General features: G+C 65.8%; 1 protein-coding gene across 6 annotated transcripts in view; it reads right to left on the reverse strand.

Annotated features, from left to right (window-relative positions):
* col16a1 (collagen, type XVI, alpha 1) overlaps positions 1–27,802 on the reverse strand; it is a 779,331-nt gene that overhangs the window by 271,531 nt on the left and 479,998 nt on the right. The gene's annotated exons all lie outside the window — the stretch shown is intronic.

Genomic DNA, 27,802 nt, shown 5'->3' on the forward strand with positions numbered 1-27,802 from the left:
CTGGGCTGAGTCTCTGCGACACTGGGCAGGGTCTCTGCGACACTGGGCTGGGTCTCTGCGACACTGGGCTGAGTCTCTGCGACACTGGGCTGGGTCTCTGTGACACTGGGCTGAGTCTCTGCGACTCTGGGTTGGGTCCCTGCAACACTGGGCTGGGTCCCTGCGACACTGGGCTGCGTCCCTGCGACTCTGGCCTGGGTCTCTGTCACTGGGCTGGGTCTCTGCGATACTGGGCTGGTTCCCTGCGTCACTGGGCTGGGTCTCTGTTGCACTGGGCTGTGTCTCTGCGACACTGGGCTGGGTCCCTGCGTCACTGGGCTGGGTCTCTTGTGACACAGGGCTGACTCTCTGCCGCACTGGGCTGGGTCTCTGTTGCACTGGGCTGTGTCTCTGCGACACTGGGCTGGGTCCCTGGTATACTGGGCTGAGTCCCTGCGAAACTGGGCTGGGACCCTGCGACACTGGGCTGGGTCTCTGCAGCACTGGGCTGGGTCCCTGCGACACTGGGATGGGGCTCTGCGACACTGGGCTGGGTCCCTGCGACACTGGGCTGGGTCTCTGCGATACCGGGCTGGGTCTCTGTCACTGGGCTGGGTCTCTGCGATACTGGGCTGGTTCCCTGCGTCACTGGGCTGGGTCTCTGTGACACTGGGCTGAGTCTCTGCCGCACTGGGCTGGGTCTCTGTTGCACTGGGCTGTGTCTCTGCGACACTGGGCTTGGTCTCTGCGACACTGGGCAGGGTCTCTGCTACACTGGGCTGGGTCTCTGCGACACTGTGCTGAGTCTCTGGGACACTGGGCTGGGTCTCTGTGACACTGGGCTGAGTCTCTGCGACACTGGGCTGGGTCTCTGTGATACTGGGCTGAGTCTCTGCGACTCTGGGCTGGGTCACTGCGACACTGGGCTGGGTCCCTGCGACACTGGGCTGGGTCCCTGCAACTCTGGCCTGGGTCTCTGTCACTGGGCTGGGTCTCTGCGATACTGGGCTGGTTCTCTGCGTCACTGGGCTGGGTCTCTGTGACACTGGGCTGAGTCTCTGCCGCACTGGGCTGGGTCTCTGTTGCACTGGGCTGTGTCTCTGCGACACTGGGCTGGGTCCCTGCGACACTGGGCTGGGTCTCTGCGACACTGGGCTGGGTCTCTGCGACACTGGGCTGGGTCTCTGTCACTGGGCTGGGTCTCTGTCACTGGGCTGGGTCTCTGTTACACTGGGCTGGGTCTCTGCGACACTGGGTTGGGTCTCTGTTGCACTGGGCTGGGTCTCTGCGACACTGGGCTGGGTCTCTGCGACACTGGGCTGGGTCTCTGTCGCACTGGGCTGGGTCTCTGCGCCACTGGGCTGGGTCTCTGCCGCACTGGACTGGGTCTCTGCGACACTGGGCTGCGTCTCTGCGACACTGGGCTGGGTCTCTGTCACTTGGCTGGGTCTCTGTCACTGGGCTGGGTCTCTGTCACTGGGCTGGGTCTCTGTCACTGGGCTGGGTCTCTGCGACTCTGGGCTGGGTCCCTGCGACATTGGCCTGGGTCTCTGCGACACTGGGCTGGGTCTCTGCGACACTGGGCTGGGTCTCTGTCGCACTGGGATGGGTCTCTGCGACACTGGGCTGGGTCCCTGCGACACTGGGCTGGGTCACTGCGACACTGGGCTGGGTCTCTGCGACACTGGGCTGGGTCGCTGCGACACTGGGCAGGGTCTCTGCTGCACTGGGCTGAGTCTCTGCGACTCTGGGCAGGGTCTCTGCGACACTGGGCTGGGTCCCTGCGGCACTGGCCTGGGTCTCTGTCACTGGGCTGGGTCTCTGCCGCACTGGGCTGTGTCTCTGCGACACTGGGCTGGGTCCCTGCGGCACTGGCCTGGGTCTCTGCGACACTGGGCTGGGTCCCTGCGGCACTGGCCTGGGTCTCTGTCACTGGGCTGGGTCTCTGCCGCACTGGGCTGTGACTCTGCGACACTGGGCTGGGTCCCTGCGGCACTGGCCTGGGTCTCTGTCACTGGGCTGGGTCTCTGCCGCACTGGGCTGGTTCCCTGCGTCACTGGGCTGGGTCTCTTGTGACACAGGGCTGACTCTCTGCCGCACTGGGCTGGGTCTCTGTTGCACTGGGCTGTGTCTCTGCGACACTGGGCTGGGTCCCTGGTATACTGGGCTGGGTCCCTGCGAAACTGGGCTTGGTCCCTGGGACACTGGGCTGGGTCTCTGCAGCACTGGGCTGGGTCCCTCCGACACTGGGCTGGGGCTCTGCGACACTGGGCTGGGTCCCTGCGACACTGGGCTTGGTCCCTGCGACACTGGGCTGGGTCTCTGCGACACTGGGCTGGGTCCCTCCGACACTGGGCTGGGGCTCTGCGACACTGGGCTTGGTCCCTGCGACACTGGGCTTGGTCCCTGCGACACTGGGCTGGGTCTCTGCGACACTGGGCTGGGTCCCTGCGACACTGGGCTGGGTCCCTGCGACACTGGGCTGGGTCTCTGCGACACTGGGCTGGGTCTCTGCTGCACTGGGCTGGGTCTCTGCAACACTGGGCTGGGTCTCTGCAACACTGGGCTGGGTCTCTGCGACACTGGGCTGGGTCTCTGCAACACTGGGCTGGGTACCTGCGACACTGGTCTGGGTCCCTGTGACTCTGGGTTGGGTCCCTGCAACACTGGGCTGGGTCCCTGCGACACTGGGCTGCGTCCCTGCGACTCTGGCCTGGGTCTCTGTCACTGGGCTGGGTCTCTGCGATACTGGGCTGGTTCCCTGCGTCACTGGGCTGGGTCTCTTGTGACACAGGGCTGACTCTCTGCCGCACTGGGCTGGGTCTCTGTTGCACTGGGCTGTGTCTCTGCGACACTGGGCTGGGTCCCTGGTATACTGGGCTGGGTCCCTGCGAAACTGGGCTGGGTCTCTGCAGCACTGGGCTGGGTCCCTGCGACACTGGGCTGGGTCTCTGTGACACTGGGCTGGGTCCCTGCGACACTGGGCTGGGTACCTGCGACACTGGGCTTGGTCTCTGCGACACTGGGCAGGGTCTCTGCGACACTGGGCTGGGTCTCTGTCACTGGGCTGGGTCTCTGCGATACTGGGCTGGTTCCCTGCGTCACTGGGCTGGGTCACTGTGACACTGGGCTCAGTCTCTGCCGCACTGGGCTGGGTCTCTGTTGCACTGGGCTGTGTCTCTGCGACACTGGGCTGGGTCCCTGGTATACTGGGCTTGGACCCTGCGACACTGGGCTGGGTCCCTGCGACACTGGGCTTGGTCCCTGCGACACTGGGCTGGGTCCCTGCGACACTGGGCTGGGTCCCTGCGAAACTGGGCTGGGTCTCTGCGACACTGGGCTGGGTCCGTGCGACACTGGCTGCGTCCTTGCAACACTGGCTGGGTCCCTGCGACACTGGGCTGGGTCTCTGCGACACTGGGCTGGGTCTCTGCGACACTGGGCTGGGTCTCTGTCACTGGGCTGGGTCTCTGCGACACTGGGCTGGGTCTCTGCGACACTGGGCTGGGTCTCTGCGACACTGGGCTGGGTCCCTGCGACACTGAGCTGGGTCACTGCGACACTGGGCTGGGTCTCTGCGACACTGGGCTGGGTCGCTGCGACACTGGGCAGGGTCTCTGCGACACTGGGCAGGGTCTCTGCCGCACTGGGCTGGGTCCCTGCGGCACTGGGCAGGGTCTCTGCGACACTGGGCAGGGTCTCTGCGACACTGGGCTGGGTCTCTGCGACACTGGGCTGAGTCTCTGCGACACTGGGCTGGGTCTCTGTGACACTCGGCTGAATATCTGCGACACTGGGCAGGGTCTCTGCGAACACTGGGCAGGGTCTCTGCGACACTGGGCTGGGTCTCTGCGACACTGGGCTGGGTCTCTGCGACACTGGGCTGGGTCTCTGCGACACTGGGCTGGGTCCCTGCGACACTGGGCTGGGTCTCTGCGACACTGGGCTGGGTCTCTGCTACACTGGGCTGAGTCTCTGCGACAATGGGCTGGGTCTCTGCGACACTGGGCTGTGTCTCTGCCGCACTGGGCTGGGTCTCTGCAACACTGGGCTGGGTCTCTGCGACACTGTGCTGGGTCTCTGTCACTGAGCTGGGTCTCTGTCACTGGGCAGGGTCTCTGTTGCACTGGGCTGGGTCTCTGTGACACTCGGCTGGGTCTCTGTTGCACTGGGTTGGGTCTCTGCGACACTGGGCTGAGTCTCTGCGACACAGGGCTGGGTCTCTGTCGCACTGGGATGGGTCTCTGCGCCACTGGGCTGGGTCTCTGCCGCACTGGACTGGGTCTCTGCCGCACTGGGATGGGTCTCTGCGACACTAGGCTGGGTCTCTGCGACACTGGGCTGAGTCTCTGCGACACTGGGCTGGGTCCCTGCGACAATGGGCTGGGTCTCTGTCACTGGGCGGGGTCTCTGTCACTGGGCTGGGTCTCTGCGACTCTGGGCTGGGTCCCTGCGACACTGGGCTGGGTCTCTGCGACACTGGGCTGGGTCTCTGTGACACGGGGCTGAGTCTCTGCGACACTGGGCTGGGTCTCTGCGACACTGGGCTGGGTATCGGCGACACTGGGCTGGGTCTCTGTCGCACTGGAATGGGTCTCTGCGACACTGGGCTGGGTCCCTGCGACACTGGGCTGGGTCACTGCGACACTGGGCTGGGTCTCTGCGACACTGGGCTGGGTCGCTGCGACACTGGGCAGGGTCTCTGCGACACTGGGCAGGGTCTCTGTCGCACTGGGCTGGGTCCCTGCGGCACTGGCCTGGGTCTCTGTCACTGGGCTGGGTCTCTGCCGCACTGGGCTGAGTCTCTGCGACACTGGGCAGGGTCTCTGCGACACTGGGCTGGGTCTCTGCGACACTGGGCTGAGTCTCTGCGACACTGGGCTGGGTCTCTGTGACACTGGGCTGAGTCTCTGCGACTCTGGGTTGGGTCCCTGCAACACTGGGCTGGGTCCCTGCGACACTGGGCTGCGTCCCTGCGACTCTGGCCTGGGTCTCTGTCACTGGGCTGGTTCCCTGCGTCACTGGGCTGGGTCTCTGTTGCACTGGGCTGTGTCTCTGCGACACTGGGCTGGGTCCCTGCGTCACTGGGCTGGGTCTCTTGTGACACAGGGCTGACTCTCTGCCGCACTGGGCTGGGTCTCTGTTGCACTGGGCTGTGTCTCTGCGACACTGGGCTGGGTCCCTGGTATACTGGGCTGAGTCCCTGCGAAACTGGGCTGGGACCCTGCGACACTGGGCTGGGTCTCTGCAGCACTGGGCTGGGTCCCTGCGACACTGGGATGGGGCTCTGCGACACTGGGCTGGGTCCCTGCGACACTGGGCTGGGTCTCTGCGATACCGGGCTGGGTCTCTGTCACTGGGCTGGGTCTCTGCGATACTGGGCTGGTTCCCTGCGTCACTGGGCTGGGTCTCTGTGACACTGGGCTGAGTCTCTGCCGCACTGGGCTGGGTCTCTGTTGCACTGGGCTGTGTCTCTGCGACACTGGGCTTGGTCTCTGCGACACTGGGCAGGGTCTCTGCTACACTGGGCTGGGTCTCTGCGACACTGTGCTGAGTCTCTGGGACACTGGGCTGGGTCTCTGTGACACTGGGCTGAGTCTCTGCGACACTGGGCTGGGTCTCTGTGATACTGGGCTGAGTCTCTGCGACTCTGGGCTGGGTCACTGCGACACTGGGCTGGGTCCCTGCGACACTGGGCTGGGTCCCTGCAACTCTGGCCTGGGTCTCTGTCACTGGGCTGGGTCTCTGCGATACTGGGCTGGTTCTCTGCGTCACTGGGCTGGGTCTCTGTGACACTGGGCTGAGTCTCTGCCGCACTGGGCTGGGTCTCTGTTGCACTGGGCTGTGTCTCTGCGACACTGGGCTGGGTCCCTGCGACACTGGGCTGGGTCCCTGCGACACTGGGCTGGGTCCCTGCGACACTGAGCTGGGTCCCTGCGTCACTGGGCTGGGTCTGTGCGGCACTGGGCTGGGTTCCTGCGACACTGGGCTGGGTCTCTGCGACACTGGGCTGGGTCCCTGCGACACTGGGCTGGGTCTCTGCGACACTGGGCTGGGTCTGTGCGGCACTGGGCTGGGTTCCTGCGACACTGGGCTGGGTCTCTGCGACACTGGGCTGGGTCCCTGCGACACTGGGCTGGGTCTCTGTGACACTGGGCTGGGTCCCTGCGACACTGGGCTGGGTCTCTGCGACACTGGGATGGGTCCGTGCGACACTGGGCTGAGTACCTGCGACACTGGGCTGGGTCTCTGCGACACTGGGCTGGGTCCCTGCGACACTGGGCTGGGTCTCTGCGACACTGGGCTGGGTCTCTGGGACACTGGGCTGAGTCTCTGCGACACTGGGCTGGGTCTCTGTGATACTGGGCTGAGTCTCTGCGACTCTGGGCTGGGTCACTGCGACACTGGGCTGGGTCCCTGCGACACTGGGCTGGGTCCCTGCAACTCTGGCCTGGGTCTCTGTCACTGGGCTGGGTCTCTGCGATACTGGGCTGGTTCTCTGCGTCACTGGGCTGGGTCTCTGTGACACTGGGCTGAGTCTCTGCCGCACTGGGCTGGGTCTCTGTTGCACTGGGCTGTGTCTCTGCGACACTGGGCTGGGTCCCTGCGACACTGGGCTGGGTCCCTGCGACACTGGGCTGGGTCCCTGCGACACTGAGCTGGGTCCCTGCGTCACTGGGCTGGGCCTGTGCGGCACTGGGCTGGGTTCCTGCGACACTGGGCTGGGTCTCTGCGACACTGGGCTGGGTCCCTGCGACACTGGGCTGGGTCTCTGCGACACTGGGCTGGGTTCCTGCGACACTGGGCTGGGTCTCTGCGACACTGAGCTGGGTCCCTGCGACACTGAGCTGGGTCCCTGCGACACTGGGCTGGGTCTCTGTGACACTGGGCTGGGTCCCTGCGACACTGGGCTGGGTCTCTGCGACACTGGGATGGGTCCGTGCGACACTGGGCTGGGTACCTGCGACACTGGGCTGGGTCTCTGCGACACTGGGCTGGGTCCCTGCGACACTGGGCTGGGTCTCTGCGACACTGGGCTGGGTCTCTGGGACACTGGGCTGGGTCTCAGCGACACTGGGCTGGGTCCCTGCGACACTGGGCTGGGTCCCTGCAACTCTGGCCTGGGTCTCTGTCACTGGGCTGGGTCTCTGCGATACTGGGCTGGTTCTCTGCGTCACTGGGCTGGGTCTCTGTGACACTGGGCTGAGTCTCTGCCGCACTGGGCTGGGTCTCTGTTGCACTGGGCTGTGTCTCTGGGACACTGGGCTGGGTCCCTGGTATACTGGGCTGGGTCCCTGCGACACTGGGCTGGGTCCCTGCGACACTGGGCTGGGTCTCTGCGACATTGGGCTGGGTCTCTGCGACACTGGGCTGGGTCTCTGCGACACTGGGCTTGGTCTCTGCGACACTGGGCTGGGTCTCTGCGACACTGGGCTGGGTCTCTGCGACACTGGGCTGGGTCTCTGGGACACTGGGCTGGGTCCCTGCGACACTGGGCTGGGTCCCTGCGACACTGGGCTGGGTCCCTGCGACACTGAGCTGGGTCCCTGCGACACTGGGCTGGGTCTGTGCGGCACTGGGCTGGGTTCCTGCGACACTGGGCTGGGTCTCTGCGACACTGGGCTGGGTCCCTGCGACACTGGGCTGGGTCTCTGCGACACTGGGCTGGGTCTCTGGGACACTGGGCTGGGTCTCAGCGACACTGGGCTGGGTCTCTGGGACACTGGGCTGGGTCTCAGCGACACTGGGCTGGGTGCTCTGGGACACTGGGCTGGGTCTCTGTGACACTGGGCTGGGTGCTCTGCGACTTTGGGCTGGGTCTCTGCGACACTGAGCTGGGTCTCTGTGACACTGGGCTGAATATCTGCGACACTGGCCAGGGTCTCTGCGAACACTGGGCAGGGTCTCTGCGACAGTGGGCTGGGTCTCTGCGACACTGGGCTGGGTCTCTGCGACACTGGGCTGGGTCTCTGCGACACTGGGCTGAGTCTCTGCGACACTGGGCTGGGTCTCTGCGACACTGGGCTGGGTCTCTGCGACACTGGGCTGGGTCTCTGCGACACTGGGCTGAGTCTCTGCGACAATGGGCTGGGTCTCTGCCGCACTGGGCTGGGTCTCTGCGACACTGGGCTGGGTCTCTGCGACACTGGGCAGGGTCTCTGTCACTGGGCTGGGTCTCTGCGACACTGGGCTGGGTCTCTGCGACACTGGGCAGGGTCTCTGTCACTGGGCTGGGACTCTGTCACTGGGCTGGGTCTCTGTTGCACTGGGCTGGGTCTCTGCGACACTGGGCTGGGTCTCTGTTGCACTGGGCTGGGTCTCTGCGACACTGTGCTGGGTCTCTGTGACACTGGGCTGGGTCTCTGTCGCACTGGGCTGTGTCTCTGCGACACTGGGCTGGGTCTCTGCCGCACTGGACTGGGTCTCTGCCGCACTGGACTGGGTCTCTGTGACACTAGGCTGGGTCTCTGCGACACTGGGCTGAGTCTCTGCGACACTGGGCTGGGTCCCTGCGACAATGGGTTGGGTCTCTGTCACTGGGCTGGGTCTCTGTCACTGGGCTGGGTCTCTGTCACTGGGCTGGGTCTCTGCGACTCTGGGCTGGGTCCCTGCAACACTGGGCTGGGTCTCTGCGACACTGGGCTGGGTCTCTGCGACACTGGGCTGGGTCTCTGCGACACTGGGCTGAGTGTCTGCGACACTGGGCTGGGTCTCTGCGACACTGGGCTGGGTCTCTGCGACACTGGGCTGGGTCTCTGCGACACTGGGCTGGGTCTCTGCGACGCTGAGCTGGGTCCCTGCGACACAGGGCTGGGTCACTGCGACACTGGGCTGGGTCTCTGCGACACTGGGCTGGGTCTCTGCGACACTGGGCTGGGTCGCTGCGACACTGGGCAGCGTCTCTGCGACACTGGGCAGGGTCTCTGCCGCACTGAGCTGTGTCCCTGCGCCACTGCCCTGGGTCTCTGCGACACTGGGCTGGGTTCCTGCGGCACTGGCCTGGGTCTCTGTCACTGGGCTGGGTCTCTGCCGCACTGGGCTGTGTCTCTGCGACACTAGGCTGGGTCCCTGCGGCACTGGGCTGGTTCCCTGCGTCACTGGGCTGGGTCTCTTGTCACACAGGGTTGACTCTCTGCCGCACTGGGCTGGGTCTCTGTTGCACTGGGCTGTGTCTCTGCGACACTGGGCTGGGTCCCTGGTATACTGGGCTGGGTCCCTGCGACACTGGGCTGGGTCCCTGCGACACTGGGCTGGGTACCTGGTATACTGGGCTTGGTCCCTGCGACACTGGGCTGGGTCCCTGCGACACTGGGCTGGGTCCCTGCGGAACTGGGCTGGGTCCCTGCGGAACTGGGCTGGGTCCCTGCGACACTGGGCTGGGTCTCTGCGACACTGGGTTGGGTCCCTGCGACACTGGGCTGGGTCCCTGCGACACTCTGCTGGGTCTCTGCGACACTGGGCTGGGTCTCTGTCGCACAGGGCTGGGTCCCTGCGACACTGGGCTGGGTCATCGCAACACTGGACTGGGTCTCTGCGACACTGGGCTGGGTCGCTGCGACACTGGGCAGGGTGTCTGCGACACTGGGCAGGGTCTCTGCCGCACTGGGCTGGGTCCCTGCCGCACTGGGTTGGGTCCCTGCAACACTGGGCTGGGTCCCTGCAACACTGGACTGGGTCCCTGCGACACTGGGCTGCGTCCCTGCGACTCTGGCCTGGGTCTCTGTCACTGGGCTGGGTCTCTGCGATACTGGGCTGGTTCCCTGCGTCACTGGGCTGGGTCTCTTGTGACACAGGGCTGACTCTCTGCCGCACTGGGCTGGGTCTCTGTTGCACTGGGCTGTGTCTCTGCGACACTGGGCTGGGTCCCTGGTATACTGGGCTGGGTCCCTGCGACACTGGGCTGGGTCTCTGTGACACTGGGCTGGGTCCCTGCGACACTGGGCTGGGTCCCTGCGACACTGGGCTGGGTCCCTGCGACACTGGGCTGGGTACCTGCGACACTGGGCTGGGTACCTGCGACACTGGGCTGGGTCTCTGCGACACTGGGCTGGGTCTCTGGCGCACTGGGCTGGGTCTCTGGCGCACTGGGCTGGGTCCCTGCGACACTGGGCTGGGTCACTGCGACACTGGGCTGGGTCTCTGCGACACTGGTCTGGGTCGCTGCGACACTGGGCAGGGTCTCTGCCGCACTGGGCTGGGTCCCTGCGGCACTGGCCTGGGTCTCTGCGACACTGGGCTTGGTCTCTGCGACACTGGGCTGAGTCTCTGCGACACTGGGCTGGGTCTCTGTGACACTGGGCTGAATATCTGCGACACTGGGCAGAGTCTCTGCGAACACTGGGCAGGGTCTCTGCGACACTGGGCTGGGTCTCTGCGACACTGGGCTGGGTCTCTGCGACACTGGGCTGGGTCTCTGCGACACTGGGCAGAGTCTCTGCGAACACTGGGCAGGGTCTCTGCGACACTGGGCTGGGTCTCTGCGTCACTGGGCTGGGTCTCTGTCACTGGGCTGGGTCTCTGCGACACTGGGCTGGGTCTCTGCGACACTGGGCTGGGTCTCTGCGACACTGGGCTGGGTCTCTGCGACACTGGCCTGGGTCTCTGCGACACTGGGCTGGGTCCCTGCGACACTGGGCTGGGTCTCTGCGACACTGGGCTGGGTCTCTGCTACACTGGGCTGAGTCTCTGCGACAATGGGCTGGGTCTCTGCCGCACTGGGCTGGGTCTCTGCCGCACTGGGCTGGGTCTCTGCGGCACTGGGCTGAGTCTCTGTCACTGAGCTGGGTCCCTGTCACTGGGCTGGGTCTCTGTTGCACTGGGCTGGGTCTCTGCGACACTGGGCTGGTCTCTGCCGCACTGGGCTGGGTCTCTGCGACACTGGGCTGCGTCTCTGTCACTGGGCTGGGACTCTGCCGCACTGGGCTGGGTCTCTGCGATACTGGGCTGGGTCTCTGCGACACAGGGCTGGGTCTCTGCGACACTGGGCTGGGTCCCTGGTATACTGGGCTGGGTCCCTGCGACACTGGGCTGGGTCCCTGCAACACTGGGCTGGGTCTGTGCGGCACTGGGCTGGGTCTCTGCGATACTGGGCTGGGTCTCTGTGACACTGGGCTGGGTCCCTGCGACACTGGGCTGCGTTTCTGCAACACTGGGCTGGTCGCTGCCGCACTGGGCTGGGTCTCTGCCGCACTGGGCTGGGTCTCTGCATCACTGGGCTGGGTCTCTGCGACACTGGACTGGGTCTCTGCGACACTGGGCTGGGTCACTGCCGCACTGGGCTGGGTCTCTGCGACACTGGGCTGGGTCTCTGCGACACTGGGCTGGGTCTCTGCGACACTGGGCTGGGTCTCTGCGACAATGGGCTGGGTCACTGCGACACTGGACTGGGTCCTTGGTATAGTGGGCTGGGTCCCTGCGACACTGGGCAGGGTCCGCTGGGTCCCTGCGACACTGGGCTTGGTCTCTGTGACACTGGGCAGAGTCTCTGCGACACTCGGCTGGGTCTCTGCGACACTGGGCTGAGTCTCTGCGACACTGGGCTGGGTCTCTGTGACACTGGGCTGAGTCTCTGCGACTCTGGGCTGGGTCCCTGCGATACTGGGCTGGGTCCCTGCGACACTGGGCTGGGTCCCTGCGACACTGGCCTGGGTCTCTGTCACTGGGCTGGGTCTCTGCGATACTGGGCTGGTTCCCTGCGTCACTGGGCTGGGTCTCTGTGACACTGGGCTGTGTCCCTGCGTCACTGGGCTGGGTCTCTGTCACTGGGCTGGGGCTCTGCGACACTGGGCTTGGTCCCTGCGACACTGGGCTTGGTCCCTGCGACACTGGGCTGGGTCTCTGCGACACTGGGCTGGGTCCCTGCGACACTGGGCTGGGTCCCTGCGACACTGGGCTGGGTCTCTGCGACACTGGGCTGGGTCTCTGCTGCACTGGGCTGGGTCTCTGCAACACTGGGCTGGGTCTCTGCAACACTGGGCTGGGTCTCTGCGACACTGGGCTGGGTCTCTGCGACACTGGGCTGGGTCCCTGCGACACTGGTCTGGGTCCCTGTGACTCTGGGTTGGGTCCCTGCAACACTGGGCTGGGTCCCTGCGACACTGGGCTGCGTCCCTGCGACTCTGGCCTGGGTCTCTGTCACTGGGCTGGGTCTCTGCGATACTGGGCTGGTTCCCTGCGTCACTGGGCTGGGTCTCTTGTGACACAGGGCTGACTCTCTGCCGCACTTGTCTGGGTCTCTGTTGCACTGGGCTGTGTCTCTGCGACACTGGGCTGGGTCCCTGGTATACTGGGCTGGGTCCCTGCGAAACTGGGCTGGGTCTCTGCAGCACTGGGCTGGGTCCCTGCGACACTGGGCTGGGTCTCTGTGACACTGGGCTGGGTCCCTGCGACACTGGGCTGGGTACCTGCGACACTGGGCTTGGTCTCTGCGACACTGGGCTGGGTCTCTGCGACACTGGGCTGGGTCTCTGTCACTGGGCTGGGTCTCTGCGATACTGGGCTGGTTCCCTGCGTCACTGGGCTGGGTCACTGTGACACTGGGCTCAGTCTCTGCCGCACTGGGCTGGGTCTCTGTTGCACTGGGCTGTGTCTCTGCGACACTGGGCTGGGTCCCTGGTATACTGGGCTTGGTCCCTGCGACACTGGGCTGGGTCCCTGCGACACTGGGCTTGGTCCCTGCGACACTGGGCTGGGTCCCTGCGACACTGGGCTGGGTCCCTGCGAAACTGGGCTGGGTCCCTGCGACACTGGGCTGGGTCTCTGCGACACTGGGCTGGGTCCGTGCGACACTGGCTGCGTCCTTGCGACACTGGCTGGGTCCCTGCGACACTGGGCTGGGTCTCTGCGACACTGGGCTGGGTCTCTGCGACACTGGGCTGGGTCTCTGTCACTGGGCTGGGTCTCTGCGACACTGGGCTGGGTCTATGCGACACTGGGCTGGGTCTCTGCGACACTGGGCTGGGTCCCTGCGACACTGAGCTGGGTCACTGCAACACTGGGCTGGGTCTCTGCGACACTGGGCTGGGTCGCTGCGACACTGGGCAGGGTCTCTGCGACACTGGGCAGGGTCTCTGCCGCACTGGGCTGGGTCCCTGCGGCACTGGGCAGGGTCTCTGCGACACTGGGCAGGGTCTCTGCGACACTGGGCAGGGTCTCTGCGACACTGGGCTGGGTCTCTGCGACACTGGGCTGAGTCTCTGCGACACTGGGCTGAGTCTCTGCGACACTGGGCTGGGTCTCTGTGACACTCGGCTGAATATCTGCGACACTGGGCAGGGTCTCTGCGAACACTGGGCAGGGTCTCTGCGACACTGGGCTGGGTCTCTGCGACACTGGGCTGGGTCTCTGCGACACTGGGCTGGGTCTCTGCGACACTGGGCTGGGTCCCTGCGACACTGGGCTGGGTCTCTGCGACACTGGGCTGGGTCTCTGCTACACTGGGCTGAGTCTCTGCGACAATGGGCTGGGTCTCTGCGACACTGGGCTGTGTCTCTGCCGCACTGGGCTGGGTCTCTGCAACACTGGGCTGGGTCTCTGCGACACTGTGCTGGGTCTCTGTCACTGAGCTGGGTCTCTGTCACTGGGCAGGGTCTCTGTTGCACTGGGCTGGGTCTCTGTGACACTCGGCTGGGTCTCTGTTGCACTGGGTTGGGTCTCTGCGACACTGGGCTGAGTCTCTGCGACACAGGGCTGGGTCTCTGTCGCACTGGGATGGGTCTCTGCGCCACTGGGCTGGGTCTCTGCCGCACTGGACTGGGTCTCTGCCGCACTGGGATGGGTCTCTGCGACACTAGGCTGGGTCTCTGCGACACTGGGCTGAGTCTCTGCGACACTGGGCTGGGTCCCTGCGACAATGGGCTGGGTCTCTGTCACTGGGCGGGGTCTCTGTCACTGGGCTGGGTCTCTGCGACTCTGGGCTGGGTCCCTGCGACACTGGGCTGGGTCTCTGCGACACTGGGCTGGGTCTCTGTGACACGGGGCTGAGTCTCTGCGACACTGGGCTGGGTCTCTGCGACACTGGGCTGGGTCTCGGCGACACTGGGCTGGGTCTCTGTCGCACTGGGCTGGGTCTCTGTTGCACTGGGCTGGGTCTCTGCGACACTGGGCTGGGTCCCTGCGACACTGGGCTGGGTCACTGCGACACTGGGCTGGGTCTCTGCGACACTGGGCTGGGTCGCTGCGACACTGGGCAGGGTCTCTGCGACACTGGGCAGGGTCTCTGTCGCACTGGGCTGGGTCCCTGCGGCACTGGCCTGGGTCTCTGTCACTGGGCTGGGTCTCTGCCGCACTGGGCTGAGTCTCTGCGACACTGGGCAGGGTCTCTGCGACACTGGGCTGGGTCTCTGCGACACTGGGCTGGGTCTCTGCGACACTGGGCTGAGTCTCTGCGACACTGGGCTGGGTCTCTGTGACACTGGGCTGAGTCTCTGCGACTCTGGGTTGGGTCCCTGCAACACTGGGCTGGGTCCCTGCGACACTGGGCTGCGTCCCTGCGACTCTGGCCTGGGTCTCTGTCACTGGGCTGGGTCTCTGCGATACTGGGCTGGTTCCCTGCGTCACTGGGCTGGGTCTCTGTTGCACTGGGCTGTGTCTCTGCGACACTGGGCTGGGTCTCTTGTGACACAGGGCTGACTCTCTGCCGCACTGGGCTGGGTCTCTGTTGCACTGGGCTGTGTCTCTGCGACACTGGGCTGGGTCCCTGGTATACTGGGCTGGGTCCCTGCGAAACTGGGCTGGGACCCTGCGACACTGGGCTGGGTCTCTGCAGCACTGGGCTGGGTCCCTGCGACACTGGGATGGGGCTCTGCGACACTGGGCTGGGTCCCTGCGACACTGGGCTGGGTCTCTGCGATACCGGGCTGGGTCTCTGTCACTGGGCTGGGTCTCTGCGATACTGGGCTGGTTCCCTGCGTCACTGGGCTGGGTCTCTGTGACACTGGGCTGAGTCTCTGCCGCACTGGGCTGGGTCTCTGTTGCACTGGGCTGTGTCTCTGCGACACTGGGCTTGGTCTCTGCGACACTGGGCAGGGTCTCTGCTACACTGGGCTGGGTCTCTGCGACACTGTGCTGAGTCTCTGGGACACTGGGCTGGGTCTCTGTGACACTGGGCAGAGTCTCTGCGACACTGGGCTGGGTCTCTGTGACACTGGGCTGAGTCTCTGCGACTCTGGGCTGGGTCACTGCGACACTGGGCTGGGTCCCTGCGACACTGGGCTGGGTCCCTGCAACTCTGGCCTGGGTCTCTGTCACTGGGCTGGGTCTCTGCGATACTGGGCTGGTTCTCTGCGTCACTGGGCTGGGTCTCTGTGACACTGGGCTGAGTCTCTGCCGCACTGGGCTGGGTCTCTGTTGCACTGGGCTGTGTCTCTGCGACACTGGGCTGGGTCCCTGCGACACTGGGCTGGGTCCCTGCGACACTGGGCTGGGTCCCTGCGTCACTGGGCTGGGTCTGTGCGGCACTGGGCTGGGTTCCTGCGACACTGGGCTGGGTCTCTGCGACACTGGGCTGGGTCCCTGCGACACTGGGCTGGGTCTCTGCGACACTGGGCTGGGTCTGTGCGGCACTGGGCTGGGTTCCTGCGACACTGGGCTGGGTCTCTGCGATACTGGGCTGGGTCCCTGCGACACTGGGCTGGGTCTCTGTGACACTGGGCTGGGTCCCTGCGACACTGGGCTGGGTCTCTGCGACACTGGGATGGGTCCGTGCGACACTGGGCTGGGTACCTGCGACACTGGGCTGGGTCTCTGCGACACTGGGCTGGGTCCCTGCGACACTGGGCTGGGTCTCTGCGACACTGGGCTGGGTCTCTGGGACACTGGGCTGGGTCTCAGCGACACTGGGCTGGGTCCCTGCGACACTGGGCTGGGTCCCTGCAACTCTGGCCTGGGTCTCTGTCACTGGGCTGGGTCTCTGCGATACTGGGCTGGTTCTCTGCGTCACTGGGCTGGGTCTCTGTGACACTGGGCTGAGTCTCTGCCGCACTGGGCTGGGTCTCTGTTGCACTGGGCTGTGTCTCTGGGACACTGGGCTGGGTCCCTGGTATACTGGGCTGGGTCCCTGCGACACTGGGCTGGGTCCCTGCGACACTGGGCTGGGTCTCTGCGACATTGGGCTGGGTCTCTGCGACACTGGGCTGGGTCTCTGCGACACTGGGCTTGGTCTCTGCGACACTGGGCTGGGTCTCTGCGACACTGGGCTGGGTCTCTGCGACACTGGGCTGGGTCTCTGGGACACTGGGCTGGGTCTCTGCGACACTGGGCTGGGTCCCTGCGACACTGGGCTGGGTCCCTGCGACACTGAGCTGGGTCCCTGCGACACTGGGCTGGGTCTGTGCGGCACTGGGCTGGGTTCCTGCGACACTGGGCTGGGTCTCTGCGACACTGGGCTGGGTCCCTGCGACACTGGGCTGGGTCTCTGTGACACTGGGCTGGGTCCCTGCGACACTGGGCTGGGTACCTGCGACACTGGGCTTGGTCTCTGCGACACTGGGCTGGGTCTCTGCGACACTGGGCTGGGTCCCTGCGACACTGGGCTGGGTCTCTGCGACACTGGGCTGGGTCTCTGGGACACTGGGCTGGGTCTCAGCGACACTGGGCTGGGTCTCTGGGACACTGGGCTGGGTCTCAGCGACACTGGGCTGGGTGCTCTGGGACACTGGGCTGGGTCTCTGTGACACTGGGCTGGGTGCTCTGCGACATTGGGCTGGGTCTCTGCGACACTGAGCTGGGTCTCTGTGACACTGGGCTGAATATCTGCGACACTGGCCAGGGTCTCTGCGAACACTGGGCAGGGTCTCTGCGACAGTGGGCTGGGTCTCTGCGACACTGGGCTGGGTCTCTGCGACACTGGGCTGGGTCTCTGCGACACTGGGCTGAGTCTCTGCGACACTGGGCTGGGTCTCTGCGACACTGGGCTGGGTCTCTGCGACACTGGGCTGGGTCTCTGCGACACTGGGCTGAGTCTCTGCGACAATGGGCTGGGTCTCTGCCGCACTGGGCTGGGTCTCTGCGACACTGGGCTGGGTCTCTGCGACACTGGGCAGGGTCTCTGTCACTGGGCTGGGTCTCTGCGACACTGGGCTGGGTCTCTGCGACACTGGGCAGGGTCTCTGTCACTGGGCTGGGACTCTGTCACTGGGCTGGGTCTCTGTTGCACTGGGCTGGGTCTCTGCGACACTGGGCTGGGTCTCTGTTGCACTGGGCTGGGTCTCTGCGACACTGTGCTGGGTCTCTGTGACACTGGGCTGGGTCTCTGTCGCACTGGGCTGTGTCTCTGCGCCACTGGGCTGGGTCTCTGCCGCACTGGACTGGGTCTCTGCCGCACTGGACTGGGTCTCTGTGACACTAGGCTGGGTCTCTGCGACACTGGGCTGAGTCTCTGCGACACTGGGCTGGGTCCCTGCGACAATGGGTTGGGTCTCTGTCACTGGGCTGGGTCTCTGTCACTGGGCTGGGTCTCTGTCACTGGGCTGGGTCTCTGCGACTCTGGGCTGGGTCCCTGCAACACTGGGCTGGGTCTCTGCGACACTGGGCTGGGTCTCTGCGACACTGGGCTGGGTCTCTGCGACACTGGGCTGGGTCTCTGCGACACTGGGCTGAGTCTCTGCGACACTGGGCTGGGTCTCTGCGACACTGGGCTGGGTCTCTGCGACACTGGGCTGGGTCTCTGCGACACTGGGCTGGGTCTCTGCGACGCTGAGCTGGGTCCCTGCGACACAGGGCTGGGTCACTGCGACACTGGGCTGGGTCTCTGCGACACTGGGCTGGGTCTCTGCGACACTGGGCTGGGTCGCTGCGACACTGGGCAGCGTCTCTGCGACACTGGGCAGGGTCTCTGCCGCACTGAGCTGTGTCCCTGCGCCACTGCCCTGGGTCTCTGCGACACTGGGCTGGGTTCCTGCGGCACTGGCCTGGGTCTCTGTCACTGGGCTGGGTCTCTGCCGCACTGGGCTGTGTCTCTGCGACACTAGGCTGGGTCCCTGCGGCACTGGGCTGGTTCCCTGCGTCACTGGGCTGGGTCTCTTGTCACACAGGGTTGACTCTCTGCCGCACTGGGCTGGGTCTCTGCTGCACTGGGCTGTGTCTCTGCGACACTGGGCTGGGTCCCTGGTATACTGGGCTGGGTTCCTGCGACACTGGGCTGGGTCCCTGCGACACTGGGCTGGGTACCTGGTATACTGGGCTTGGTCCCTGCGACACTGGGCTGGGTCCCTGCGACACTGGGCTGGGTCCCTGCGGAACTGGGCTGGGTCCCTGCGGAACTGGGCTGGGTCCCTGCGACACTGGGCTGGGTCTCTGCGACACTGGGTTGGGTCCCTGCGACACTGGGCTGGGTCCCTGCGACACTGTGCTGGGTCTCTGCGACACTGGGCTGGGTCTCTGTCGCACAGGGCTGGGTCCCTGCGACACTGGGCTGGGTCATCGCAACACTGGACTGGGTCTCTGCGACACTGGGCTGGGTCGCTGCGACACTGGGCAGGGTGTCTGCGACACTGGGCAGGGTCTCTGCCGCACTGGGCTGGGTCCCTGCCGCACTGGGTTGGGTCCCTGCAACACTGGGCTGGGTCCCTGCAACACTGGGCTGGGTCCCTGCGACACTGGGCTGCGTCCCTGCGACTCTGGCCTGGGTCTGTCACTGGGCTGGGTCTCTGCGATACTGGGCTGGTTCCCTGCGTCACTGGGCTGGGTCTCTTGTGACACAGGGCTGACTCTCTGCCGCACTGGGCTGGGTCTCTGTTGCACTGGGCTGTGTCTCTGCGACACTGGGCTGGGTCCCTGGTATACTGGGCTGGGTCCCTGCGAAACTGGGCTGGGTCCCTGCGACACTGGGCTGAGTCTCTGCGACACTGGGCTGGGTCTCTGTGACACTGGGCTGAATATCTGCGACACTGGGCAGAGTCTCTGCGAACACTGGGCAGGGTCTCTGCGACACTGGGCTGGGTCTCTGCGACACTGGGCTGGGTCTCTGCGACACTGGGCTGGGTCTCTGCGACACTGGGCAGAGTCTCTGCGAACACTGGGCAGGGTCTCTGCGACACTGGGCTGGGTCTCTGCGTCACTGGGCTGGGTCTCTGTCACTGGGCTGGGTCTCTGCGACACTGGGCTGGGTCTCTGCGACACTGGGCTGGGTCTCTGCGACACTGGGCTGGGTCTCTGCGACACTGGCCTGGGTCTCTGCGACACTGGGCTGGGTCCCTGCGACACTGGGCTGGGTCTCTGCGACACTGGGCTGGGTCTCTGCTACACTGGGCTGAGTCTCTGCGACAATGGGCTGGGTCTCTGCCGCACTGGGCTGGGTCTCTGCCGCACTGGGCTGGGTCTCTGCGACACTGGGCTGGGTCTCTGCGACACTGGGCTGAGTCTCTGTCACTGAGCTGGGTCCCTGTCACTGGGCTGGGTCTCTGTTGCACTGGGCTGGGTCTCTGCGACACTGGGCTGGTCTCTGCCGCACTGGGCTGGGTCTCTGCGACACTGGGCTGCGTCTTTGTCACTGGGCTGGGACTCTGCCGCACTGGGCTGGGTCTCTGCGATACTGGGCTGGGTCTCTGCGACACAGGGCTGGGTCTCTGCGACACTGGGCTGGGTCCCTGGTATACTGGGCTGGGTCCCTGCGACACTGGGCTGGGTCCCTGCGACACTGGGCTGGGTCTGTGCGGCACTGGGCTGGGTCTCTGCGATACTGGGCTGGGTCTCTGTGACACTGGGCTGGGTCCCTGCGACACTGGGCTGCGTTTCTGCGACACTGGGCTGGTCGCTGCCGCACTGGGCTGGGTCTCTGCCGCACTGGGCTGGGTCTCTGCATCACTGGGCTGGGTCTCTGCGACACTGGACTGGGTCTCTGCGACACTGGGCTGGGTCACTGCCGCACTGGGCTGGGTCTCTGCGACACTGGGCTGGGTCTCTGCGACACTGGGCTGGGTCTCTGCGACACTGGGCTGGGTCTCTGCGACAATGGGCTGGGTCACTGCGACACTGGACTGGGTCCCTGGTATAGTGGGCTGGGTCCCTGCGACACTGGGCAGGGTCCGCTGGGTCCCTGCGACACTGGGCTTGGTCTCTGTGACACTGGGCAGGGTCTCTGCGACACTCGGCTGGGTCTCTGCGACACTGGGCTGAGTCTCTGCGACACTGGGCTGGGTCTCTGTGACACTGGGCTGAGTCTCTGCGACTCTGGGCTGGGTCCCTGCGATACTGGGCTGGGTCCCTGCGACACTGGGCTGGGTCCCTGCGACACTGGCCTGGGTCTCTGTCACTGGGCTGGGTCTCTGCGATACTGGGCTGGTTCCCTGCGTCACTGGGCTGGGTCTCTGTGACACTGGGCTGTGTCCCTGCGTCACTGGGCTGGGTCTCTGTCACTGGGCTGGGTCTCTGCGATACTGGGCTGGTTCCCAGCGTCTCTGGGCTGGGTCTCTGTGACTCTGGGCTGAGTCTCTGCCGCACTGGGCTGGGTCTCTGTTGCACTGGGCTGTGTCTCTGCGACACTGGGCTGGGTCCCTGGTATACTGGGCTGGGTCCCTGCGACACTGGGCTGGGTCCCTGCGACACTGGGCTGGGTCTCTGCGACACTGGGCTGGGTCCCTGCGACACTGGGCAGGGTCCCTGGTATACTGGGCTGGGTCTCTGTGACACTGGGCTGGGTCTCTGCGACACTGGGCAGGGTCTCTGCTACACTGGGCTGGGTCTCTGCGACACTGGGCTGAGTCTCTGCGACACTGGGCTGGGTCTCTGTGACACTGGGCTGGGTCTCTGTGACACTGGGCTGAGTCTCTGCGACTCTGGGCTGGGACCCTGCGACACTGGGCTGGGTCCCTGCGACACTGGGCTGGGTCCCTGCGACACTGGGCTGGGTCCCTGCAACTCTGGCCTGGGTCTCTGTCACTGGGCTGGGTCTCTGCGATACTGGGCTGGTTCTCTGCGTCACTGGGCTGGGTCTCTGTGACACTGGGCTGAGTCTCTGCCGCACTGGGCTGGGTTTCTGTTGCACTGGGCTGTGTCTCTGCGACACTGGGCTGGGTCCCTGGTATACTGGGCTGGGTCCCTGCGACACTGGGCTGGGTCCCTGCGACACTGGGCTGGGACTGTGCGGCACTGGGCTGCGTTCCTGCGACACTGGGCTGGGTCTCTGCGACACTGGGCTGGGTCCCTGCGACACTGGGCTGGGTCCCTGCGACACTGGGCTGGGTCTCCGCGACACTGGGCTGGGTCCCTGCGACACTGGGCTGGGTCGCTGCGACACTGGGCTGGGTCTCTGGGACACTGGGCTGGGTCTCTGCGACACTGGGCTGGGTCTCTGTTGCACTGGGCTGGGTCTCTGCGACACTGGGCTGGGTCTCTGTCGCACTGGGCTGGGTCTCTGCGCCACTGGGCTGGGTCTCTGCCGCACTGGACTGGGTCTCTGCCGCACTGGGCTGGGTCTCTGCGACACTGGGCTGGGTCCCTGCGACACTGGGCTGGGTCCCTGCGACACTGGGCTGGGTCCCTGCGACACTGGGCTTAGTCTCTGCGACACTGGGCTGGGTCTGTGCGACACTGGGCTGGGTCCCTGCGACACTGGGTTGGGTCCCTGCAGCACTGGGCTGGGTCCCTGCGACACTGGGCTGCGTCCCTGCGACTCTGGCCTGGGTCTCTGTCACTGGGCTGGGTCTCTGCGATACTGGGCTGGTTCCCTGCGTCACTGGGCTGGGTCTCTGTTGCACTGGGCTGTGTCTCTGCGACACTGGGCTGGGTCCCTGCGTCACTGGGCTGGGTCTCTTGTGACACAGGGCTGACTCTCTGCCGCACTGGGCTGGGTCTCTGTTGCACTGGGCTGTGTCTCTGCGACACTGGGCTGGGTCCCTGGTATACTGGGCTGGGTCCCTGCGAAACTGGGCTGGGACCCTGCGACACTGGGCTGGGTCTCTGCAGCACTGGGCTGGGTCCCTGCGACACTGGGATTGGGCTCTGCGACACTGGGCTGGGTCCCTGCGACACTGGGCTGGGTCTCTGCGATACCGGGCTGGGTCTCTGTCACTGGGTGGGTCTCTGCGATACTGGGCTGGTTCCCTGCGTCACTGGGCTGGGTCTCTGTGACACTGGGCTGAGTCTCTGCCGCACTGGGCTGGGTCTCTGTTGCACTGGGCTGTGTCTCTGCGACACTGGGCTTGGTCTCTGCGACACTGGGCAGGGTCTTTGCTACACTGGGCTGGGTCTCTGCGACACTGTGCTGAGTCTCTGGGACACTGGGCTGGGTCTCTGTGACACTGGGCTGAGTCTCTGCGACACTGGGCTGGGTCTCTGTGACACTGGGCTGAGTCTCTGCGACTCTGGGCTGGGTCACTGCGACACTGGGCTGGGTCCCTGCGACACTGGGCTGGGTCCCTGCAACTCTGGCCTGGGTCTCTGTCACTGGGCTGGGTCTCTGCGATACTGGGCTGGTTCTCTGCGTCACTGGGCTGGGTCTCTGTGACACTGGGCTGAGTCTCTGCCGCACTGGGCTGGGTCTCTGTTGCACTGGGCTGTGTCTCTGCGACACTGGGCTGGGTCCCTGCGACACTGGGCTGGGTCCGCTGGGTCCCTGCGACACTGGGCTTGGTCTCTGTGACACTGGGCAGGGTCTCTGCGACACTCGGCTGGGTCTCTGCGACACTGGGCTGAGTCTCTGCGACACTGGGCTGGGTCTCTGTGACACTGGGCTGAGTCTCTGCGACTCTGGGCTGGGTCCCTGCGATACTGGGCTGGGTCCCTGCGACACTGGGCTGGGTCCCTGCGACACTGGCCTGGGTCTCTGTCACTGGGCTGGGTCTCTGCGATACTGGGCTGGTTCCCTGCGTCACTGGGCTGGGTCTCTGTGACACTGGGCTGTGTCCCTGCGTCACTGGGCTGGGTCTCTGTCACTGGGCTGGGTCTCTGCGATACTGGGCTGGTTCCCAGCGTCTCTGGGCTGGGTCTCTGTGACTCTGGGCTGAGTCTCTGCCGCACTGGGCTGGGTCTCTGTTGCACTGGGCTGTGTCTCTGCGACACTGGGCTGGGTCCCTGGTATACTGGGCTGGGTCCCTGCGACACTGGGCTGGGTCCCTGCGACACTGGGCTGGGTCTCTGCGACACTGGGCTGGGTCCCTGCGACACTGGGCAGGGTCCCTGGTATACTGGGCTGGGTCTCTGTGACACTGGGCTGGGTCTCTGCGACACTGGGCAGGGTCTCTGCTACACTGGGCTGGGTCTCTGCGACACTGGGCTGAGTCTCTGCGACACTGGGCTGGGTCTCTGTGACACTGGGCTGGGTCTCTGTGACACTGGGCTGAGTCTCTGCGACTCTGGGCTGGGACCCTGCGACACTGGGCTGGGTCCCTGCGACACTGGGCTGGGTCCCTGCGACACTGGGCTGGGTCCCTGCGACACTGGGCTGGGTCCCTGCAACTCTGGCCTGGGTCTCTGTCACTGGGCTGGGTCTCTGCGATACTGGGCTGGTTCTCTGCGTCACTGGGCTGGGTCTCTGTGACACTGGGCTGAGTCTCTGCCGCACTGGGCTGGGTTTCTGTTGCACTGGGCTGTGTCTCTGCGACACTGGGCTGGGTCCCTGGTATACTGGGCTGGGTCCCTGCGACACTGGGCTGGGTCCCTGCGACACTGGGCTGGGTCCCTGCGACACTGGGCTGGGTCTGTGCGGCACTGGGCTGCGTTCCTGCGACACTGGGCTGGGTCTCTGCGACACTGGGCTGGGTCCCTGCGACACTGGGCTGGGTCCCTGCGACACTGGGCTGGGTCTCCGCGACACTGGGCTGGGTCCCTGCGACACTGGGCTGGGTCGCTGCGACACTGGGCTGGGTCTCTGGGACACTGGGCTGGGTCTCTGCGACACTGGGCTGGGTCTCTGTTGCACTGGGCTGGGTCTCTGCGCCACTGGGCTGGGTCTCTGTCGCACTGGGCTGGGTCTCTGCGCCACTGGGCTGGGTCTCTGCCGCACTGGACTGGGTCTCTGCCGCACTGGGCTGGGTCTCTGCGACACTGGGCTGGGTCCCTGCGACACTGGGCTGGGTCCCTGCGACACTGGGCTGGGTCCCTGCGACACTGGGCTGGGTCCCTGCGACACTGTGTTGGGTCCCTGCAGCACTGGGCTGGGTCCCTGCGACACTGGGCTGCGTCCCTGCGACTCTGGCCTGGGTCTCTGTCACTGGGCTGGGTCTCTGCGATACTGGGCTGGTTCCCTGCGTCACTGGGCTGGGTCTCTGTTGCACTGGGCTGTGTCTCTGCGACACTGGGCTGGGTCCCTGCGTCACTGGGCTGGGTCTCTTGTGACACAGGGCTGACTCTCTGCCGCACTGGGCTGGGTCTCTGTTGCACTGGGCTGTGTCTCTGCGACACTGGGCTGGGTCCCTGGTATACTGGGCTGGGTCCCTGCGAAACTGGGCTGGGACCCTGCGACACTGGGCTGGGTCTCTGCAGCACTGGGCTGGGTCCCTGCGACACTGGGATGGGGCTCTGCGACACTGGGCTGGGTCCCTGCGACACTGGGCTGGGTCTCTGCGATACCGGGCTGGGTCTCTGTCACTGGGTGGGTCTCTGCGATACTTGGCTGGTTCCCTGCGTCACTGGGCTGGGTCTCTGTGACACTGGGCTGAGTCTCTGCCGCACTGGGCTGGGTCTCTGTTGCACTGGGCTGTGTCTCTGCGACACTGGGCTTGGTCTCTGCGACACTGGGCAGGGTCTTTGCTACACTGGGCTGGGTCTCTGCGACACTGTGCTGAGTCTCTGGGACACTGGGCTGGGTCTCTGTGACACTGGGCTGAGTCTCTGCGACACTGGGCTGGGTCTCTGTGACACTGGGCTGAGTCTCTGCGACTCTGGGCTGGGTCACTGCGACACTGGGCTGGGTCCCTGCGACACTGGGCTGGGTCCCTGCAACTCTGGCCTGGGTCTCTGTCACTGGGCTGGGTCTCTGCGATACTGGGCTGGTTCTCTGCGTCACTGGGCTGGGTCTCTGTGACACTGGGCTGAGTCTCTGCCGCACTGGGCTGGGTCTCTGTTGCACTGGGCTGTGTCTCTGCGACACTGGGCTGGGTCCCTGCGACACTGGGCTGGGTCCCTGCGACACTGACCTGGGTCCCTGCGACACTGGGCTGGGTCTGTGCGGCACTGGGCTGGGTTCCTGCGACACTGGGCTGGGTCTCTGCGACACTGGGCTGGGTCCCTGCGACACTGGGCTGGGTCTCTGTGACACTGGGCTGGGTCCCTGCGACACTGGGCTGGGTACCTGCGACACTGGGCTGGGTCTCTGCGACACTGGGCTGGGTCCCTGCGACACTGGGCTGGGTCTCTGCGACACTGGGCTGGGTCTCTGGGACACTGGGCTGGGTCTCAGCGACACTGGGCTGGGTCCCTGCGACACTGGGCTGGGTCCCTGCAACTCTGGCCTGGGTCTCTGTCACTGGGCTGGGTCTCTGCGATACTGGGCTGGTTCTCTGCGTCACTGGGCTGGGTCTCTGTGACACTGGGCTGAGTCTCTGCCGCACTGGGCTGGGTCTCTGTTGCACTGGGCTGTGTCTCTGCGACACTGGGCTGGGTCCCTGGTATACTGGGCTGGGTCCCTGCGACACTGGGCTGGGTCCCTGCGACACTGAGCTGGGTCCCTGCGACACTGGGCTGGGTTCCTGCGGCACTGGGCTGGGTTCCTGCGACACTGGGCTGGGTCTCTGCAACACTGGGCTGGGTCCCTGCGACACTGGGCTGGGTCCCTGCGACACTGGGCTGGGTCTCTGTGACACTGGGCTGGGTCCCTGCGACACTGGGCTGGGTACCTGCGACACTGGGCTTGGTCTCTGCGACACTGGGCTGGGTCTCTGCGACACTGGGCTGGGTCCCTGCGACACTGGGCTGGGTCTCTGCGACACTGGGCTGGGTCTCTGGGACACTGGGCTGGGTCTCAGCGACACTGGGCTGGGTCTCTGCGACACTGGGCTGGGTGCTCTGGGACACTGGGCTGGGTCTCTGTGACACTGGGCTGGGTGCTCTGCGACATTGGGCTGGGTCTCTGCGACACTGAGTGGGTCTCTGCGACACTGGGCTGGGTCTCTGCGATACTGGGCTGAATATCTGCGACACTGGCCAGGGTCTCTGCGAACACTGGGCAGGGTCTCTGCGACAGTGGGCTGGGTCTCTGCGACACTGGGCTGGGTCTCTGCGACACTGGGCTGGGTCTCTGCGACACTGGGCTGAGTCTCTGCGACAATGGGCTGGGTCTCTGCCGCACTGGGCTGGGTCTCTGCGACACTGGGCTGGGTCTCTGCGACACTGGGCAGGGTCTCTGCGACACTGGGCAGGGTCTCTGTCACTGGGCTGGGACTCTGTCACTGGGCTGGGTCTCTGTTGCACTGGGCTGGGTCTCTGCGACACTGGGCTGGGTCTCTGTTGCACTGGGCTGGGTCTCTGCGACACTGTGCTGGGTCTCTGTGACACTGGGCTGGGTCTCTGTCGCACTGGGCTGTGTCTCTGCGCCACTGGGCTGGGTCTCTGCCGCACTGGACTGGGTCTCTGCCGCACTGGACTGGGTCTCTGCGACACTAGGCTGGGTCTCTGCGACACTGGGCTGAGTCTCTGCGACACTGGGCTGGGTCCCTGCGACAATGGGTTGGGTCTCTGTCACTGGGCTGGGTCTCTGTCACTGGGCTGGGTCTCTGTCACTGGGCTGGGTCTCTGCGACTCTGGGCTGGGTCCCTGCAACACTGGGCTGGGTCTCTGCGACACTGGGCTGGGTCTCTGCGGCACTGGGCTGGGTCTCTGCGACACTGGGCTGAGTCTCTGCGACACTGGGCTGAGTCTCTGCGACACTGGGCTGCGTCTCTGCGACACTGGGCTGGGTCTCTGCGACACTGGGCTGGGTCTCTGCGACACTGGGCTGGGTCTCTGCGACGCTGAGCTGGGTCCCTGCGACACAGGGCTGGGTCACTGCGACACTGGGCTGGGTCTCTGCGACACTGGGCTGGGTCTCTGCGACACTGGGCTGGGTCGCTGCGACACTGGGCAGCGTCTCTGCGACACTGGGCAGGGTCTCTGCCGCACTGAGCTGTGTCCCTGCGGCACTGCCCTGGGTCTCTGCGACACTGGGCTGGGTCCCTGCGGCACTGGCCTGGGTCTCTGTCACTGGGCTGGGTCTCTGCCGCACTGGGCTGTGTCTCTGCGACACTAGGCTGGGTCCCTGCGGCACTGGGCTGGTTCCCTGCGTCACTGGGCTGGGTCTCTTGTGACACAGGGCTGACTCTCTGCCGCACTGGGCTGGGTCTCTGTTGCACTGGGCTGTGTCTCTGCGACACTGGGCTGGGTCCCTGGTATACTGGGCTGGGTCCCTGCGACACTGGGCTGTGTCCCTGCGACACTGGGCTGGGTACCTGGTATACTGGGCTTGGTCCCTGCGACACTGGGCTGGGTCCCTGCGACACTGGGCTGGGTCCCTGCGGAACTGGGCTGGGTCCCTGCGGAACTGGGCTGGGTCCCTGCGACACTGGGCTGGGTCTCTGCGACACTGGGTTGGGTCCCTGCGACACTGGGCTGGTTCCCTGCGACACTGTGCTGGGTCTCTGCGACACTGGGCTGGGTCTCTGTCGCACAGGGCTGGGTCCCTGCGACACTGGGCTGGGTCTCTGCGACACTGGGTTGGGTCCCTGCAACACTGGGCTGGGTCCCTGCGACACTGGGCTGGGTCCCTGCGACACTGGGCTGTGTCCCTGCGACTCTGGCCTGGGTCTCTGTCACTGGGCTGGGTCTCTGCGATACTGGGCTGGTTCCCTGCGTCACTGGGCTGGGTCTCTTGTGACACAGGGCTGACTCTCTGCCGCACTGGGCTGGGTCTCTG

Source organism: Scyliorhinus torazame, chromosome 1 (genome assembly GCF_047496885.1).
Source record: "Scyliorhinus torazame isolate Kashiwa2021f chromosome 1, sScyTor2.1, whole genome shotgun sequence".
Lineage (NCBI taxonomy): Eukaryota > Metazoa > Chordata > Chondrichthyes > Carcharhiniformes > Scyliorhinidae > Scyliorhinus > Scyliorhinus torazame.